At 39.9% G+C, this 18,873-nt stretch overlaps 1 long non-coding RNA gene and 1 other non-coding gene across 3 annotated transcripts; both read right to left on the minus strand.

Moving 5' to 3' along the window:
• Positions 1–10,703: 10,703 nt before the first annotated feature.
• On the minus strand, positions 10,704–18,868 carry LOC120753596 (uncharacterized). 2 transcript variants are annotated; one of them, XR_005701177.2, is made up of 4 exons: positions 18,567–18,868; positions 13,405–13,440; positions 12,806–12,922; positions 10,704–11,783 (listed from the first exon to the last, which is right to left on the minus strand). It is a non-coding gene; the product is annotated as an uncharacterized LOC120753596 (long non-coding RNA). The 2 variants fall into 2 exon arrangements; XR_005701178.2 differs by having other exon boundaries at positions 18,551–18,868.
• Positions 13,063–13,150, minus strand: LOC120764417 (small nucleolar RNA SNORD93). Its single transcript, XR_005704216.1, has one exon. It is a non-coding gene; the product is annotated as a small nucleolar RNA SNORD93 (small nucleolar RNA).
• Positions 18,869–18,873: the final 5 nt, after the last annotated feature.

The following is an 18,873-nucleotide window of genomic DNA, read 5'->3' on the forward strand; positions in this document are numbered from 1 at the left end:
CACAGAAATGTCAGTATTTTAAAATGCTCTGTTCCTAAATGGGACTTTTACAAGGAAACCATATCAGAAACACTAGTATGTGTCTTTTTCATTGTTTGTCTATGCGTTGTATATAAAATATATAGAAGGAAGTTATCTCACTGAGGTTGGATGGGACTTTGAGGAGCCTGGTCTTGTGGAAGGTGTCCCTGCCTATGGCAGAGGGGTTGGAACTAGGAAATCTGTAAGGTTCCTTCCAACCCAAACCATTCTATGACTCTATGATCCTATTCCATCTCCTGTCCACTCCTGGCAGCCTCCAAAGACTGTGCATGCAGCTGAATTCTGCCTTCACGGTCAAAGATCTTCCCATGACTGTTTTTGTATTACTGTCACATAAACTTCACAAGACAACTGTTAGAGGTGCCAGTCCTTCAGTCAGCTCCCCTCAGATTTCTCTCTTGCAATTAGTTAACCAAAGCAGTATTTACCATGTACCTATCAGCAGATGACAGAGCACCCTTTCCCTCTGTAGCCAGAGCAACACACCAAGCCTTTTCCTCAGCATGTGCCTCATCTTCTTGCAGATTTGATAGTCTGAGCTTCATTTTCAAGTGATGCCTGGGCTAGCCTCTTTGCATTGTGCTTTTATGCAGGCAGATTCATGAGGCTTTTTTTTTTTTTTTTTTCTTCTTTAGGGGTTTTCCAATGAGCTTCTTTATATTTTAATGAAAATGCTTATCTGATGGCTTCAAAACAGCTGAATGAGAGCTCGTTACATTTTGGCAGTGGTTCATGCACCTCTTTTTTTGAGCTCCTGGTATAGTCTTGCTGCCTACTATGGAGCTGCAGCAGAACTGAGACCGAGCCTTTGTGGCATGGCTGAATTACTGTCAGTACCCAGTGCCTGGCTGTTTTCATTGCTTAATTAAACTTCAACAGTGTAATTTGGAAGCTCTGCAATTTAGCAATGCCTGAATTAAGACTCTTTATCCTTGAAGATTATCTAGCAAGGGGATTATTCATTGTGCTGGGCTCCGGTGACCTATCTTGCCTGTCAAGTCAGAAGTTGATGTTGTCGGCTATGAGCATGGAAGTCCTGAGCACCCCCAGTGGAGCAGCTTTTGTTGTCACCACAGGCTATGCTGGACATCTTCCAGTCAGGTCATTTCCTTCCTCCAGCAGGTCTTGGCAGTCAACTGAGGGTATCCCTCAGGTCACCTACCCTGGTCCAGCTGTGTGAAGGAGCAAATTTGGTTTAAATCTATTTTTGCACAACAGTTTTTCACTCCTCAAATACATATTTTATTGTGTGGCAGACACGGTTCTTAGCAAACCAGGCTTTCCCCCTTCCCAGAGCTCATTTTTTGATTTGAGTGCCAAATAATATATTTGAATGCAGAAGCTTGGCAAGCCTTCTAGGATCGATTGTAAGAGAAGAAACACAGAGCGAATTTCTGCTCTTGAACTCTGTAGATCTAGAGGCACTCCAGAGATGACAATTATGAGACTGTGCTGGATTTAAGACATTTTACTTGGGTAGGAAATCCAGTTTGTGATGTCAATAATGATAAAACATTTGGACACAAACACAGTGTCTCAAAGATTTCACATTTATCAGGTTAGCATCGCCAGGCATTGATCTCTAAGCAGCACCTGCCCTCTTTCCCTCCAGTTGCTGTGAGGGAGCAGCTCTTTTATGCAGTACTGAGCACGGCATCAGTCCTTGCTAAATTAGCAATGTGTAATGTTCTCAATACATTTTAGAAAGACTGGCTCAAGGTTACAGCAGAGGCCAAGTGGCTGGTGAGCTACCAGCAGACTTTCCACTTTCTGCAAAAGTCCAACCTAAATTTGAAAGAATAAATATATAATGGTGTCAGAACAAACATGAAACGTGTCTAAGATCAAATAGAGCCGGCTCCCAGGTAACATCTGATCAGCCCTCTGGGAAAAGGCTTTTGCAGTACTTAACACAAGGACTTTGGGCCTCACTGACATCTGGCTGACAAGGTAAATGGACATACATATTGTAGCTTATTTTAGTGTTACTATGGTGAGGGAGAAGGACAGATACATTTATTTCTCCATGAGTTTTTTACTGGGAGGTGCAAAGGGCCATACAGTCTGCTGCCCTCGTCTTGTCATTTACAGAAGTTGATACATGAACCCTATCAAAGCTTGTAAAAGAAAACACATCCAAATCTCTCTTTCTGCATGCTACAGCCCAGCCTTGTTGTAACTGAGCCTTTATAGCAGTCTCCTTCTCTGGCACTACAGACCCAGAATAGTGTGGGATGTTGAAAGGCATTTTTCATGTGTCCTACCACAGTAATACTGTGACTCTGGCTAAGTCCATATTGCCCTTTTATCAGGCCAACACATTATTTCCTCATTTTTATTGTTCCAGGACTTACAGCACACTTTCTCAGCCTTTCTCCTTCACTTTCTTTCTAGCCCTTTGTTTTACATGTGGCTTTCCATGGAGTAATTTGGTTTTTATCAATAACTACTCAACTATGATTTGATGATTCTTTTACTCCATAGTGCATGGGTTTCCTCAAAGAAGCTTAAATTGCATGTCATGAAATGCTGCACAAAATCCATCTGTGTTGGGCAAACCAGCCTTCTGGAAAAGCTGAAGGAGGAAATGATCATCTATGTGCTTGTAGATAAATTGCCACAGAGTTTGTTATTATGCCACATCTAGGAAGGAATGGAAGAATTAGAGCAAGTCATGAGCATCTCTCTCCCTCTGTCTGTTGGGGAATTATGATATGGTCCTCAACAAGCATGACTGTTCATTTGTGTAACAGTGGGAAATTGCTGTGTCCTGGTTTGGGACAAATTTGGGAGAAAACCCCTGTATAGGATCCCTCTAAGGAAGCAAACCCAAGTGGCCCCTCCCTCCAACTGGTCCGGTAAAAAAAAAACCCTTTGGAGAAAAGTGGAAAAAACTATTTTACTAAACAAATGAAGTGCATACAAGTATAAAGAATGAATAATATGAAACAATAAAACCTCTCCTTCTGAAGTGAGATGGCAAATTGAGAAAGCCCTTGCCGTGGGTGTAGCTCGGCTCTCTCTCTCTCAGTCTCTCCTCAGTCCCAGTCTCTCCGGTGCTGCTGGAAAATGCCGAGGTCCAGGCCCCGGTGGGCCGCAGGTGCAGCCCCCAGTGCTCCCCTGGGTTTTCTGTCCGGAGCAGGTTTAAACAGTTCCAAGAAAAAGGGAAAAAAACAGTCCAGGGAACTTCTCTGCCCTAGCTAGCTGAAACTAACTAAAAGCAAAAAAAGATCTCTGTCCTGCAGTCTCTCCAGGCCTCTGCCGAACACCCCGTCCGGAGAAGAATGTGGAGGAGTCAGGCAGTTTTCTCAAAACAAACTCCGCGCTTCTCCTTGCTCTTAGAACCAGTCTTAAAGGCACAGAACTCAATATACAGCACAAACAGAAGAGACGATTGGGGATACAAGCACCATAAAGTTACCCTAGGACATGCTGTAATGTAGGAATCAATGTGAGGAAGTTCAGCGTGAGATCTTATGAAAGGGGAAAAGGTATTTATTTACAAAATCTTTAAGCAAGTTGATTTTATGCACTCTCACTCTGCTGCAGAGTTAATTCTCTGACACTTTGACACTTGTATATTCTTGATCACCAACTCATAGAGTCCCTGTGGCCTGGTCAGGATCCCTTGAGCTTGACACAAAGGAATGGGGATGCTGCTGCCACGCCCTCACTACGAACCCTTGACTGGTTTCTGGACAGATCTGTCATTTCCCTTAGGAAGCATCAGCCGGTATCTTTTACCTCAGAATCCTGTTTACGTTGTTCTCCACAAATGATAGGCCAGGATGCTGCCCATTGCCTGTTTTGCCCTGTTTTCAACACGTGTGTTTTCCAGACAGGATAACAGGAAAGGCAGGGTGTATCTGACGCTGCAGCCTTGGTACCATCCTCCCGGGACCAGGATCCTGGGTCTTTTGCTGACAGGACATCTGTGTTCTGGCTGTTTTCAAATGCAGGTCTTTGGCCTTGACATAAACAAAGCAATTCCTTAACTTTTCTGCTAGGAATGGTTTTCTGTGTTAACAAATGTCCATCCTTTAACCCTCTGCTCTGCTGCGCCTGCTGGTGCTTTCACACATTTTCATTCATTCTTAATTCCCATCATCTTTTGCTTTGCTGTTATAGATCTCTACAACTGCTGCAGACACTCCTGATGCTCTTTTATTAGACATTATAATCTCTCTAAAATATCTAATTTAATGCCCACCCCCCCCGCCGCGTTTTCGACAGCACACACAGATAAATGCTCTGCTGAAGTGTAAATGAAGCTAGTAAATATACTTGAAAGAAACCCTAAAATTTGGGGACACACACACTATATCCCCTATATCTGCTGAAGCACAGGCTTCTTGAAATGCTGAAATATGTGTGAAATAATGAAAACACTGAGGTGGCCAATATAAACAGCTTTAAAAATAACAAAATTATGCCTGCCAAAATAGTAATGGAAAACTGATAGTCTGTATTTCCCATGACGTGCTGTAGGATTTGAACACACTGCTCCCACTGATGTCATGGAGTTAGTGCTCTAAATTTACAGTTAGTAGGTGAAAACCAAACCATTCCTGGTTTAATATCTTTTCTCTTGTTCCCAACAATGGAAGTTACAGATTATTGCTGACAGGAGGCAAAATGCTGACTCTACCTTAAACCTTGAAGCTGAGGTTTGCTAGTGCTGACCAGTGCTGGGTATGAAGTTGAGTTAGCAGGGTTAGGTGTGCAGCTACATGACAGCATTAGACACTTGGAAATGTAGGATAGCACAGTGAAGTTACTAATTAGTCTTTTGCAGGTAGAAGCCACTGCTAATCAACTGAAAATGCACCAGTAGGAGCTTGCATGCTCCTGGCTTTTAGCTTTAGTTTTTTAAGCAACTCACTATTATTTGAAAGTAGAATCTCAAAACCCATTCTTTTCGTAACCTTCTTCTTCTTCTGTAACTCGATTAATTTGTGACACTGAGGTTAAAATGTGTTTGTGATGTCAGTGATTGTGACACAGATGCAGTTAAATGGGATAGCCTGAAAACTCCAGCTGTGTTAATGGGAGAACAAAATTGCAAACGCATGATGCAGTACCTTAGAGAAGACAGAACTTTACTGATACAGCTGTTTACTGAGTTCTAATGCAAAGGAATGTTTTCTAGGGACAGGCATTTGGACACCCAAGAGCACTGGAAGTTGCAAGGCTGGATTTATTAGAGTTGGAAATAAACCAAATTTTGCACAAGCTAGAACTTGCAATTTTTTTCCCTAAGGCTGAAATCTAAAAAAAATAGAAGTTCAATGTGGTTAAGATGCCACAGAAGAATGAAGTAAGAGATGCCACACATTGTCCTATGTGCAATCTTAATGCAGATTCATGATCTAGCATGCAAATACTGAGCCATGGTCTGTGACTATTTTTGTAACCACATTTTCTGTCTTTTTCAGAGCTTGAATTGGACTCTGGTACAGCACTAACCACAACTGTACAGAAGTGCATGAAAACAATTTTTTAAAAATTTCTTGTGGAAATGGGAGTCAGAAAAATCAGGAATACCTGTTCCTGCCTCTGCTATGGAACACCTATGTTTCAACCTAACTACTCCAATCAAAGTGCTCCTAATTTTCTAATGACAAATATTTGCATAGGTAGTTCAAGGTAGCTGAAACACTGAGGACTTCCAAGATGCAGCTGAAGTTTGCTATATGCATCTAAACATATATCCTCAGAAATAGTGCTGATATTGATATCCAAGCCAGCTCATTTTCAATTAATTCTGATAAACCCACAGTTCTGTGTACATTTATATACATATAACGCATGAGTGTCTATACACAGGTACATAGACTCATAGAATTGCCTGGGTAGGAAGGGACCTTAAAGACCATCTTGTTCTGAACCCCCCTGCTATGGGCAGAGACACCTTTCACTAGATCAGGTTACTTAGAGCCACATCCTACCTGGTCTTAAACACTTCCAGGGTTGGGGCATCCACAACTTCTCTGGGCAAACTGTTCCAATGCCTCACCCTCCTCACAACAAAGAATTTTTTCCTAATATCTAATGAAAGCCTACTGTCAGTTTGAATCCATTCCCTCTTGTCCTGTCACCACATGCTCTTGTAATAAGTCCCTCTCCATCTTTCCTGTAGGCTCCCTTCAGGTGCTGAAAGGCCATAATTAGGTCACCCTGAAGCTCTCTCTAGGCTGAACAATCCCAATTCTCTCAATCTTTCCTTGCAGGAGATGTGTTCTATCCCTCTAATTACCTTCATGGCCTCCTCTGGACTCACTCCAACAGGTTCATGTCCTTCCTGCACTGAGGACCCCAGAGCTGGATGCTGTACATGTATGTGTGAGAGCTGAAGGTTTTTCAGAAGGAAGACAAGCTAGTTTGGGTACCAGAAGCATTCCTGTGGTAAGCACAATCTTCCCTTTCTTCATGACAGGGACACTGCAACTTGCCTGGTGAGAAATGTTTGTACCTTAGTGTTTTCTTCAGACTTCAGTAGTGCAGGTTACTCTCAGAGTCTTGAAGGCTTTCTCTGTCAAGTGAGAATGCCCTACTGAGAAGGAAGAATATAACTTTATCAGAAAATTGATTAAATGTGTTTGCTTAGGACTCCCATGTTACAGTAAGGTGCCTATGAAATGACCATGGAGAAATAGTTTTATTCAGTGCATTTTAAGTGAAACAAAGTAGTTTAGAAAAGGCATTTTAACCATGGGTCCATCACTCAGCAAACGTGGCAAGTACTGAGTTTACTATAAAAGTATCCACCAACCAGAGAAGCAGAAAGAAAAATATATGACTCCCACCCCCCAGTGTGAAGCATTTGTGCAAATGGATATATTTCTGGCTTGAAGCCAACTGGGGAGAGAAAGCAATTGCTACAGATAGAATCCCAGAAGGTGTAACAGAAGTTGCAGCAGGCTGTTGGAGGCTGAAGTATGTCAAGAATGAGGTTAGCAATTAGAAATTCCAGAGACTTTATTTAAGTGGAGTCTGCTCAAAGGTAGCAGACTCCACAGAATTCTAAACATGGAAGCAGCTGCTGGTGTTCTTTCTACTACTTGGGACAGTAAGTATAAACATTTTTGCTTTACTAAGAGAAGGACACTTTAGCACACATTTAAGGGTCCTGGCCACTTGACATCAGCACGCTTTAAATTCCATATATGTATAAGTATCTTTTTCCTGTCATTAAAACTCTCACCTCTGAAGGAACATTACCAGAGGAACTGATCTTGATCAAACACGTATTTTATACATGGTATAATCAAACTTTTTTGATTTAAAGCCAAGTTTACTTTTCCAATAAGATACTATTTTTTTTTTGGCACAGGCACACAACAACATCATGTTCTCTATTCAGACATTACATACACACATCCCTTATTTTTCATGTAAAGAAGCACAGGGACAGGTTTGTGGCCAGTCTACCTATAGCAACAGCTACTGCTCTAACACAGTTATTTTGCATTATCTGTAACTTCCTCTGTAACTCAGTTGGACCTGCTCAGCATAACAAACACACTTGTATGTGACGGTGATGTGTTTCTGAGGCAGTAGTATCTTAACTACTCTTAAATCACTAATGTTTTGAACATTTCACATATATTTTACAAATAAAAGGGGAAGTTGGGTACAAACAAAATATACACCACCCAGGATCAGTGAAAGAAAAGATCATTATGGAGGTAGAGGTGTAAACTTGTGAAGCTTACAGCAGGCAAAAGCAAACCTCAGAATTATTTGCCCCAAATAATGGTTAACAGTTTTCAGCAATGTGTAATTAGGGATAAGTAAAATAACTTTGACACTGGAAACCACATTTCTCAAAGCAGCAGTTTTCATTAATTGAATCGTTATCTTTCTTGCTGCTTCTTGAGCTAAGGCATCCAGTGGTTTACTGTAAAATGAGCCTGTATACCAATGCCTTCAATCAGTGGTTATTTTGAGGAGAATTTATGTTCTGCAGAAGAGCAAATGAATCTCTTCCTTTTTGAGATAATTGCATATTCAGGCCTCTGTGAATTATGGGAAGCGATGACAATTTGGAGGTGACAACTCTTTGTGAGGTGTACAATTACACGAGGTATTAGGAGAAATGACCAAGAAGCTTAAAGAGGCCTCTTTTATAATACACTCTTACAAAACTTCACACAGCACTTAAAAATGTGTGAAGCCATAACACACTACAGATAACAATAGTCAGACATAGGCTATCGTAAAGGTTTTTGGAAAGACTACAACCTAACTTAATGAATGACAAATATGCCTTAAAATGTGAACTACTTATTTTAACAATAAAATACTACTTTAAAGCAGATCTTTGAGCATTTGATATGACTGCCACCCATACTGTTGTGAAGAATATTCTTCTTAAGATCTACAACCTGACTGTCAGGTTGCCTGCTATTTCTTCAGTATAAGCTCCTCAGTCTCCACAACCTTTGCTGGTAGCAACCATTTCCCTAATGTTCAAGAGTTAAAATAATTCATGTGTGCAAAGCACTGGATTAGATCGCAGAAATCTGGATTTTGTTCTTGTTTCTGTAGGTCCCCCAGATGGGTAATCTGCAAGGTTACCACTCTATTCCTCAGTTTCTTCATCTATAAAATGGGGATAATTATATTCACTAGCTTTTTAAAAACATTTCAAGATATACATGGTTAAGGATTAAACAGTGTGGATTATCCCTGATGAGTAACACACAGCTACTAATACACTGAGTTATTCACTTTCACATTAGCATCTTTATTTAAACATTCAGAAAACACTCATTTTGTCAAATAACAACTGCAAAGAAGCTTTTATCCAGCACAAGGGTGGATAAAGGGTGGATAGTAGAGAAGTGATGAGACTTTGAGCTCAAGGCATTATCTGGTGACTGCAGTAGCAAAAAGAGTTTCCAATTCAAGTCTGCCCTCCGCTGGCTTTAGCAGAACACTACTAATGAATTTTGGATCAATGGTGTCTTTCTGTAATGAAGTGAAGGAACTAAATTAATATAGGCTGATACATTTATTAATTGACACATTTATTCAGCATTTATAAAAAAATTGTAATAGTAGTTAAATGCTTTGTAATATTTTTTAAAGTCCCATCTAGGCTCCCTATCATGTTTTTCAGGATTTCAAAAGCCCATCAGCATATCATCCATAGTAGAGATGCTGGAACTAAAATACAACATGGGAAGTAACATTCTACATATGGATTTAAAGAAATATAATAGAAAAACTACAGAAAAATATTCTGATTGATACAATTAATGACTCTAATAGATAGTGCTGTATGTATTCGTCAAGTACTAATGCCCTAAAAAAGGCCAGGATCAGTCTAGTTTAGTACTCTGTCACTAGAAGCAGCCAGTCCCCTTAAAATATGAGAGGAAAAAGAAGACCATTTATTACTGTGTTTATTTTAGAAAGAATTTTCCATCACAAATACCACACACAAATAACTCATCTCTAAACTCAGGATGACTCAATTTTCCTTCCTATTTTTAAAGTCGGAAGGTAACACTGAAGTGTGGGAAACTATCTTATTTATGCTTACACAGATTCAACTAGAGTGATTTCAACCCCAAGGTGACATTGGTGTCTGAAATACAACATCTGTATCATTATGTGCTGGATGATGTGATCAAGATGAAAAGCCTCTGGTTCATATATCTTGTTATCTTCATGCTTTGTTACATATAACAGCATTTATTCTCTTGTGACTGCTACCTAAATCTAAAATAAAGGAGTACAGTACAGTTTCTTCAGATGTGTACTTAATATACACTTGAAAACATAAAAGTATTACAGGAATGGTTTTTTTTTTTTGCACCATTTAAATGACTGGAAATAAGAGTCAGATTCACAACTTTTGCCAAATGTACCTAACAGACTTTATAAAGCATAACTTAAGGAATTTTCACAAGTTCCTTGAATGTCCTTTGCATCTGCTAAGATTCTTGCTTAAATAGTTCTCATTCAAAAATGAAAACTTTAGGAGTCTATTAATATTTTACAAGGAACAAGAAAAGGCACACAACTAATCTGCCATTATGATTTTGGGGTGGGTTTTTTTGTTTGTTTGTTGATTTTTTCTCTAGGCAGGAAGCTATGGAAAAGCTACTGAAATCTCATTAATTAGTGCCATACATACTGCTACAAATCACCCTTTTAAAATGGTGTATTGGATTATGTAACCTAAAAATGTGTATTCTATTTTCTTCTGTTGAAAACTGGTTTTTTGGGAGATGTTTTATCCTTCTCTTCTAACTCCAGGGGAAAGGGGGTGGATGCCTTTTTATAACGGCCCAACCATTAAATCCAGGTGGGGCAGTGTTTCTTATCTCTTTCACCACCCCTCCATCCTCCAGGGGGACATCTTCTGATAATGGGCCATTAAGGCTCACCAATGACATGACACATTCCATCATCCCATGGTGAGATGCTCCACCCAGTGGGGGAGGAGCCAGCTGTTCCCAGCTAGATGAAAACTGGGACTGAAGGACACAAGGGATCTTGTTTTTTCCAGTGAATTCCCAGGAAAAGACTGGACCCATCTCGTCACCACTGGACTTTCTACAGGACCATCTCTGCTCCACAAAACTAAATCTGTTGCTCCAGGAGGATTTATTTGGACTGCTTCCAACACCCTGACCACCAGGGTGCCAGGTCGTTTCCCTGACTCTGTCAGGGTTTTTTCCTAGGATTTTTGTTTGCTTCCTTGCTTGTGGGGTTTTTTTGGTTTTTCTTGTGTTTTTTTTTTTTGTTTGTTTGTTTGTTTGTTTGTTGTTTTTTTTTTTAATTTTCCTAGTAAAGGACTATTACACCTATTCCCATATCTTTGCCTGAAAGCCCCTAATTGCAAAATTATAATAATTTGGAGGAAAGGAGGTTTACATTCTCCATTCCAAGTGAGGCTTGAGCTTTTCTTAGCAGACAACTGTCTTTCCCAACCAAGACAGCTGGATTCCAGCATCTAAAATTACTAAAATGCAGCTGATCTGCACTTTTAGGAGAATAAAGTTTGAGATTTTTAGTAATCCTAACTGAAAGGCAGCAGTAGTGATTGAAACACTGAGAGGTATTTCCCTGAAAGACAATTTGTTTTCTGTGCAATAGTGGAAAGAGTCTTAGATGAACTTACAGGCATGTACATCAGGCTGACAATACAGACAGAAGACATACTAGTGTGTCTACTTGACAACGTTTTGAAATTAGTAAAATCTAAAAATGTTCGTCTGGGCTAAATATGGCATATGACTCCACTAAAATAGACAAAATATGGACAGAAATTGTGTATGAAAGGCCAAAGGGAAGCATTTTAAGTGATTAAATTTTATTATAGTGGAATAGTAAAAACTTCATTAGCCATGAGTTGTGCTTCATTTAATCTTGATAGCTCCAGATGAGAGTTGGAAGAAAGAAAAGAGCTTTCCTTGATCGCCTTCTGGTATCTAGGAAAGGCCGCAATTATTCTTCATTATGATACTAAATTACTGATTCAATCTTCCATGTGCTGAAGATCTCAAAGAATTTTCAGTGAAATCTGAACTACTGAAATGCAAAAACTAAAGACAGACGTAAACGTTGATACTTTTGTCCATATTGGTTGAATTTTCAAATTCTGAAAGGCAGCTCTTGCTGGAGTGTCACCTTCAGCAGGAAACTCAGGCAGCACACCCTGGGCCTTGTCCAGAGGGGATGTGAAATGCTCCTCACCTTGTTGGTCATGGTTAGGCCCTGCTGAACTAGGAATATGAGAACAGGTTTGTCCTCAAGTTTCTGAAGTCAATTCATCCAAAGTGAACATTAATACTTATGTTCAGTTTAACTAAGTAATTAGTTCAACATTTAGATTTGTTATGAACTATTCAGTTTGTACATATACATGACACATTTCCTTTGTTGACTGGGCAATCTTCTTCAAGATCTGAAAATACACATTATTTTTACCTTTCCTTTTATGCTCTGGACTCTGTAATTTGCATTACAAGTTGTTAAAAACTATTACAATGACAACACTAAAACCTAGACTGTGCTATGCTTTAAATTCTATTGAAGTTACAGCTATACTGAATTCAACTTTAATTTACACTTTAAAAAAAAAAAAAAATCTTAGTTTCAACAAATACCCTTCTTGTTTTGGAAGTTACAACCAAAAATGGATACTTAAGGATATATACAGTAACTGAAATTACACATAAGTTGTTTTACTGGGACTTCAGACAGAACCCAGAACAAACTGGCAAAAACCCCACAGACCTGTTTCAGTTCTACCTGGCATATTTCAACTCAGAGGTTCTTCTTTTTGCTTTACTGTATATTTTATCTTAGCTTATAACCAGAGTTAATTAGTAGCTTGTTGCATACCTTTATCTTGCAAAATCTGAAAGTGTATCCAAAAGCTCTATTGTAAATCAGTGAAGCAAGTGCTGTGCATCAATCAGTTACATTTTCAAATATTTCATAGTCAGAAAAAGTTGTTTTAGCAGCATTTTTTTTTGTAGTTGGATGCTATGAAAGACTATTACAACACTCATTGAAGAGAGAAAGCAGAATACGACTTATAGCTGGAATTATTATTTTTCAAATGCTGCAATTCTATGTCCTGTATCAGAGAGAAAAATTTCATTTTTCTCTGCAAAGACTTATGTTATCAGTTTCATGGTTGTTTCCCCACAATATAATTTACTAAGGTTGGAATTGGTATAAAAGCAAGCATACAAGCAATGACTTTGGAAAATCAGAATATACTATTTGTTTTCCTCACCTTGTTAACATCAGTAAAAATTTGCCCAAAATAAGCATCTTTTAAGTCCTTTAAAATCTTTATAGATATGTGCTGTTAAAACAACATACTCTTCAGCAACAAAAATCAATTTGAGATCTGTTGACAAAGAAAAGGTTTAATTAATACAATACCTTTAGAGGAAAATCCTCCTAGAGTTACCAAAACATTTGCTGCTCAGCTGCTAAAAAAAGAGCTTAATTTCAAAACAGTGAATGAGTAAATATGGGTATTAGTTTTGGCCTCAGAAAATCCTTTTATCCATCAGATTTTTGCGTATCACTGAAAGTATGTAAGGAATCAGATTACTGTTTTCATCCTTGGCCAAGTACTGCAATCATAAAAAATGCATTGAAGAACTGTTGGATTTTTAGAAAAACTATGTATTGTAAAAGGTAGCAGTATCTCTAGGTGTAACATTTAATTTTCATTATTAAGTAAAGATGGGCAGAATGGGAAAGTCATACTTCAAACATCACTATAGTTGTGAAGCAGGTAATACTCAGTTTTTAAGCAACATCAGCTGTTCTTCTCAGAGGTCTCTAAAAGCATTTAATGAAGTTCTTTCAATGCTGTCTCACCTCAGACTGCTGTCTCTTCTTTCCTGGGCTCAGAAGCTGCAATGAAAAGTAATGAGATTTTAACTCCATGTCGCCATTCAGTTTTGGTTCATTTTTAAGTAAATAAATTATACAGTTACTGTATGAAATATATAAAATGACTACACTTTGCTGTTTGTTCCTGCCACTCTGATCATTCTACTAATTTTCAATAATTTTCAGCCAGCAGCCAAGCCCCACACAGCCACCTGTTCACTATGCCTCACAAACACTGGGATAAGGGAGAGGAGAGAATCGGAAAGGTGAAAGCCAGAAAAATCAGGGGTTGAGATAAAGACAATTTCATAGGGAGAGACAAAAGCCGTGCACACAAGCAAAGCAAAACAAGGAATTAATTCATTGCTGCCCATGGGCAGTGTTCTGCCATCCCCAGGAGTGCAGGGCCCCATCACATCTAACAGTTACTTGGGAAGACAAATACCATCACCCCAAATGTTCCCCTCTTACTCCTTCCTCCCCCCACTTTATATACAGAGCTTGGTGTCCCATGGCCTGGAATATCCCTTTGGTCAGCTGGGGTCACCTGTCCTGGCTGTGTCTCCTCACAGCCTCTCATGCACCCCCAGCCTCACCAGCATGGCAGTACAAAAAGCAGAAAACGCCTTGGCTCTGGGCAAGCCCTGCTCAGCAATAACAAAAACATCTCTGTATTATCAACCCTGTGTTCAGCACAAATCCAAAATACAGCCCCATACCAGCCACTGTGAAGAAAATTAACTCTACCCCAAATGAAACCAGCACAGCACCTGGCAATATCACTTTTCTTGGAAAGATCCCTTATCAGACAGTGACCAGAGTATATCCAACAAGTATCATTCAGAAATTCATATGAAGAAGATTTTAATTTGGACAGAAATTTTTTATATGTATTACAGCTCTGCATTCCAAATGTATTTTGAAACTATGCTAAATGCAAGAACTCAAACATACTCCCCCCAAAGTAATCTAGGTCTCAATAACTTTCAGGAGATATTTTAGAATTCTGGTTATTTCACACATGACCTAATTGGACAGACTAAGTCTTTGCTATTTTGACTGTAGTCCTTTCCATTTCTTTTCCTCTCTGTCTTGTCTTTGTGAAATGAAAAGGAACATTTCCCAGATCAGTGGCACTGCAGGGATTTATTAGACTAAATGAATAGGAACACTGAAATGGAATAGAAAGAACATCATTATTAGGGCACAATAAAAATAGGAATATTAGTTGTAACAACGAAGTGAAATAGAATGTGTAGTCATAATAGACTACTGTTTTTACTGACATCATGAAGATTGAGCCTGCAGTGGAAATTCGTGGAAGAGCTCTTCCTTATGTTCTTGTGCTATTTATACTGATTTATGGTATAATCCCAAAGTATGAAACATCCACCATAGTGTCTTTGAAATCTAAGTTCCTCCTAAATAGGGTCAAACTCAAGCTTTGTTCCCAAGCAGATGAACTTAACACAGCTTTTCATCAGTAAATCAGGGAAATCTCAATAGGGAGATTGCTATGTGCATAATGGAGGCCTACAGGGATTTCCTACAAAGTTTACAGCGATTTTTCACAGACTTCAATGTGTCACTGCACTTTGTCTCCTTCATCAGCCTCTGAGTTGCATGTACTGTTGCATGTTTACTTTTGGAGGTTTGCTAAGATAAAGCTTTAGAGGTCTGGAATTCTTTAACCTGAAAGGTACACTTTGCACTCCAAAAGACAAGTTAAACAATCTGACCAACTGACATTATTTCCCTGAACCTGACACTTCAGCAATTCAGTCATGTCTACAAGAATCTCAATTCCCTCATTTACCCGTAAAAATGGAAATATTTGGCCATTTTACCATGAGCATTACTGGTATTTATTTGCTGTGAAAACACTTGTGGAATTACGGCTAATCAAGTTAATAAAACAGTAGGGATTCATGTTCTTGTCCCGGTTGAAAGCTCTCCAGTTTGTGTCTGATTTTATTGTTATTGCTGATCACATGAAGCTACAAGGTAAAAGAAATTCAAAGACTTTTTTTTTTTTTTTTTGCAACAAAATACTTTTGACATCTATGATATCACTAATTTTCTTTCATCACTCCAGCAATTGGAGCTCTTGTTCTTCTTAGTTAATGGATACACCATTCCAAGTGGTTTTGTCTTCACTACCAGCCACAAGAAAAAAAAATCAAATAAAATCAAAATCCTTCATGGAAGTGTTTCCACAATAAATTATAAACATGAATACTCATAGCATACCCATAAAATCCTACTTCTGTCTTCTCCAGGCAGTCACCTCCATCTTACACTATCCATTCCTTTGGGTATTAGTTTTTTTCCTTTCAAAGCAGCTCATTGTTTCATGCCCCATCAGAGGCACATTTGCTTTCAGAGGCTAAATTATGTGACTAGTGCTGTCCCACGAACTTGCAGGAAGGATGACTGCTGCTCTCCTTCCCCTTGTGAGTCAGCAGATCACAAAGAACTGCTGAGCACTTAGGCCCTATAACATCCTGGGTGACACAGGAGCCAAACAAAGGCATGGAAAACTTCTGGAGTCAGCACAACCACTTACTGGGTTTTTTTGTTGTCATGGTTTTGTGGGTTTTTTGGTTTGTTGGTTGGCTAGTTGAGATCTTTTAGTGCAAATACGACATGTTGGACAGCTTGAGACACACTGGATGTTTGTTATAATAAGTGCTCTTCTCAGTCAAAATTCTTAGTTGACAGACATCCCTTTACAGCTTCAGTATGCAAGATCTTGACCAGTAACTATACAGAATCAACAGCGGTTTATTTGCATACCAAACACACACCCTTGTGCTCTTCTAGCACTGATTTTGTTTGTGAGAAAACTACAAACAAAACAGAGTAACGCTAACTTTCTTGCTATTAATTTCTTGGCTTCCGTGGCTAAATCAGTGAAAAAACCTACAAGCTTTTAGTCAAGCATTCAAATTGGCAGACAAGAGAAATTAAGGCTAACAAGTTTCTTTACTCTGAAAATTATTCCTTGACTCAATGTGTGAAGGGAAGAGGTGAAGATCTGGTACATGTGGCACACTTGGGTGAGTATTCTTTCTCAAGAACATCTACAATAATATTATATGCACAGTGTCACATGTGACACTGTTAAATCAATTCTCAAAGGAGACAGAGCAACTGCTCAACCCTTCGAATCAGGTGACTTGTACATTCAACCTTCTGAATCCCACTTGCACTAAAATTACAGGAAGGAAAAATACCTTTTGAATTTAATTCCACTACAGTAGGTAATATTTTATTGCAATATGTTGTAAGAGATTATTAACAAGCTGTGTGCTGTAATGAACAGTTGGTTTTGTGTGTTTAGAAAGAACAAGCTGTAACAGTAACCACAGTGTGAAAACAGATCTTACTGGGCCTCATCTACAAAGGAAAATCAATTTAATACACACCGGGTTCAATGGTTTGAGCTCTCCTTTGAGTATGACAAGCTATTACCAATTAATGAATGTGCTTCTTGCATTCCACTGGTTCAGAAGAGGAGTAAATCTGTAATTTTGAATGTTTGTACAATTCTATTTATGTGTACTGATTTGAAAAGTTTGTCAACAGTGATATACCAAAAAAATTGAAATCCAACACAAACCTATAGATAGAAAGACTTGTTCTCTCAATTTTCAGTTAAAATTCCCAGAATTCCTCCCCCCCCCCACCCAAAGGCATATTCTTTTGGGAAAGGTGTAGGCTTATAGTCCTATGAACTTCATATGGATGTTCATGATGAATACAGACGGCACTGGTGCCTAACCTCTCCACAGGGATAAGCTATTCAGTTTATAAAGGAGACACCCATAAACTATATGCCTCTACTTTACTTGTCAGGTATCATTAAATGTGTGTCAGTCATATGAGCAGAAATACTGGTGTGTCCCATGTTTAATGCGTATGGAAGCACAGGGCACTGGGACTGGTGTACAACAGGAAAGGCTGTGCATTCTGTAACGTGACTGCACATTTGTGCCATGACCTCACCAAAATATTTTCTCATTCCCCACACTTTGATTATTCACAGACTGTGGCAAAAGCAAGCCATGGGCTGCCAGAACCCCTCATGCTGCCTGCAGTTTGCTACCTGCCTGTACCTGGAGAGCAAGTAGTGAGCTAAAAGCTCCTATTTTTATCATCTTGAAATGGCAGAACAGACATCCGTACACTGGAAGAGCAAATGCTACGTCTGAATAAGTAATATTTATTATATCCCTGGATTCTTTCTTGACTCTAAAAAGCACTGACTTGCTGTTATTCTTAATGCAACAAAATGGTTACAGAAGTTCAATTAACTGCCGTAGGAAAACCAGTATATAACACACGCAGAACTTTGCAATAGGTAGCAGACATGATACAGCCTGATGGCGTTAACTGCTGTAGCTGCATTAGTAATAGCAGGAACCTGAAGACCTGCATCTGGCTTGGATCTGGCATTACAGCAAAAGGCAGGAGGCTACCTGAGAAAGAATGAAAACATGGTAAAGACATTATATAACTGCTTGAGTCAACGACGTAGACACTGTGCTGCAAGATGTCATGTAAGTTGTGTCAAACAAACAGCAGCTTGGTGGTTAGGGCACTGCAAGGACAGAGACCTCTCATTTATTGGTCAAAAAAGAAAATGCCTCAGAGCTTATCTGGGCTCTGAGGTGTTTAAGAACAACAAGCTCCAAGTGCTGTACTGGCAGCTTTTAGGTATCTGGTCTCACCCCATATTTCCAATCAAGTTTTCACCCTCTGAACTCATTGTTTCCATGGACTGGATACATCACTTGGCATCAAAGATCACGGGAATATCCTCAGTCGGAAGGGACCCACAAGGATCATCGAAGTCCAACTCCTGGCCCTGCACAGGACACGCCAGGAGTGACACCATGACCTGAGAGCACTGTCCAAACACCTTTTGAACTCTGTCAGGCTTGGTGCTGTGACTACTTCCATGGGGAGCCTGTTCCGGTGCCCAACCACCCCCTGGGTGAAGAACCTTTTTCTAATATCAAACCTAAACCTTCCTTGACTCAACCTCATGGAGAGCTTCACGGAGAGACATTTCCACTTTCCTCCAGGAGCACTTTTTCTTATCACTCCATCTCTACCCTGCACTTACCATAGGGCCTACCTACCCTCCAGAGGCGGCGTGCGCGCAACACCTCGAGAGCTCCGGGGAAGCACAAGCACAAGAGGGCGGCGGGACTAAGGCGGGCAGGCAGCCCCACAGCACTCGTAGCCCCCGCGGCCCCTCGCTGGGCCGATCCCGCTGCCGATCCCTCAGCCTGTGGCACTGGAAGGCGGGCGGGACAAGCCCGCCGAGGTCGCAGCGGGCACGGGACACCCGGGTAAGGCAGGGCACCCCATGGCCGCCATTTCCTCGCCCGCCCCAGGGCACGGCCAGTCCCGGTCCCCGCCCCGCAGCCCAGCGATGTGTCCCGC

Source organism: Hirundo rustica, chromosome 1 (assembly GCF_015227805.2).
Source record: "Hirundo rustica isolate bHirRus1 chromosome 1, bHirRus1.pri.v3, whole genome shotgun sequence".
In the NCBI taxonomy this organism is placed as follows: Eukaryota; Metazoa; Chordata; class Aves; order Passeriformes; family Hirundinidae; genus Hirundo; species Hirundo rustica.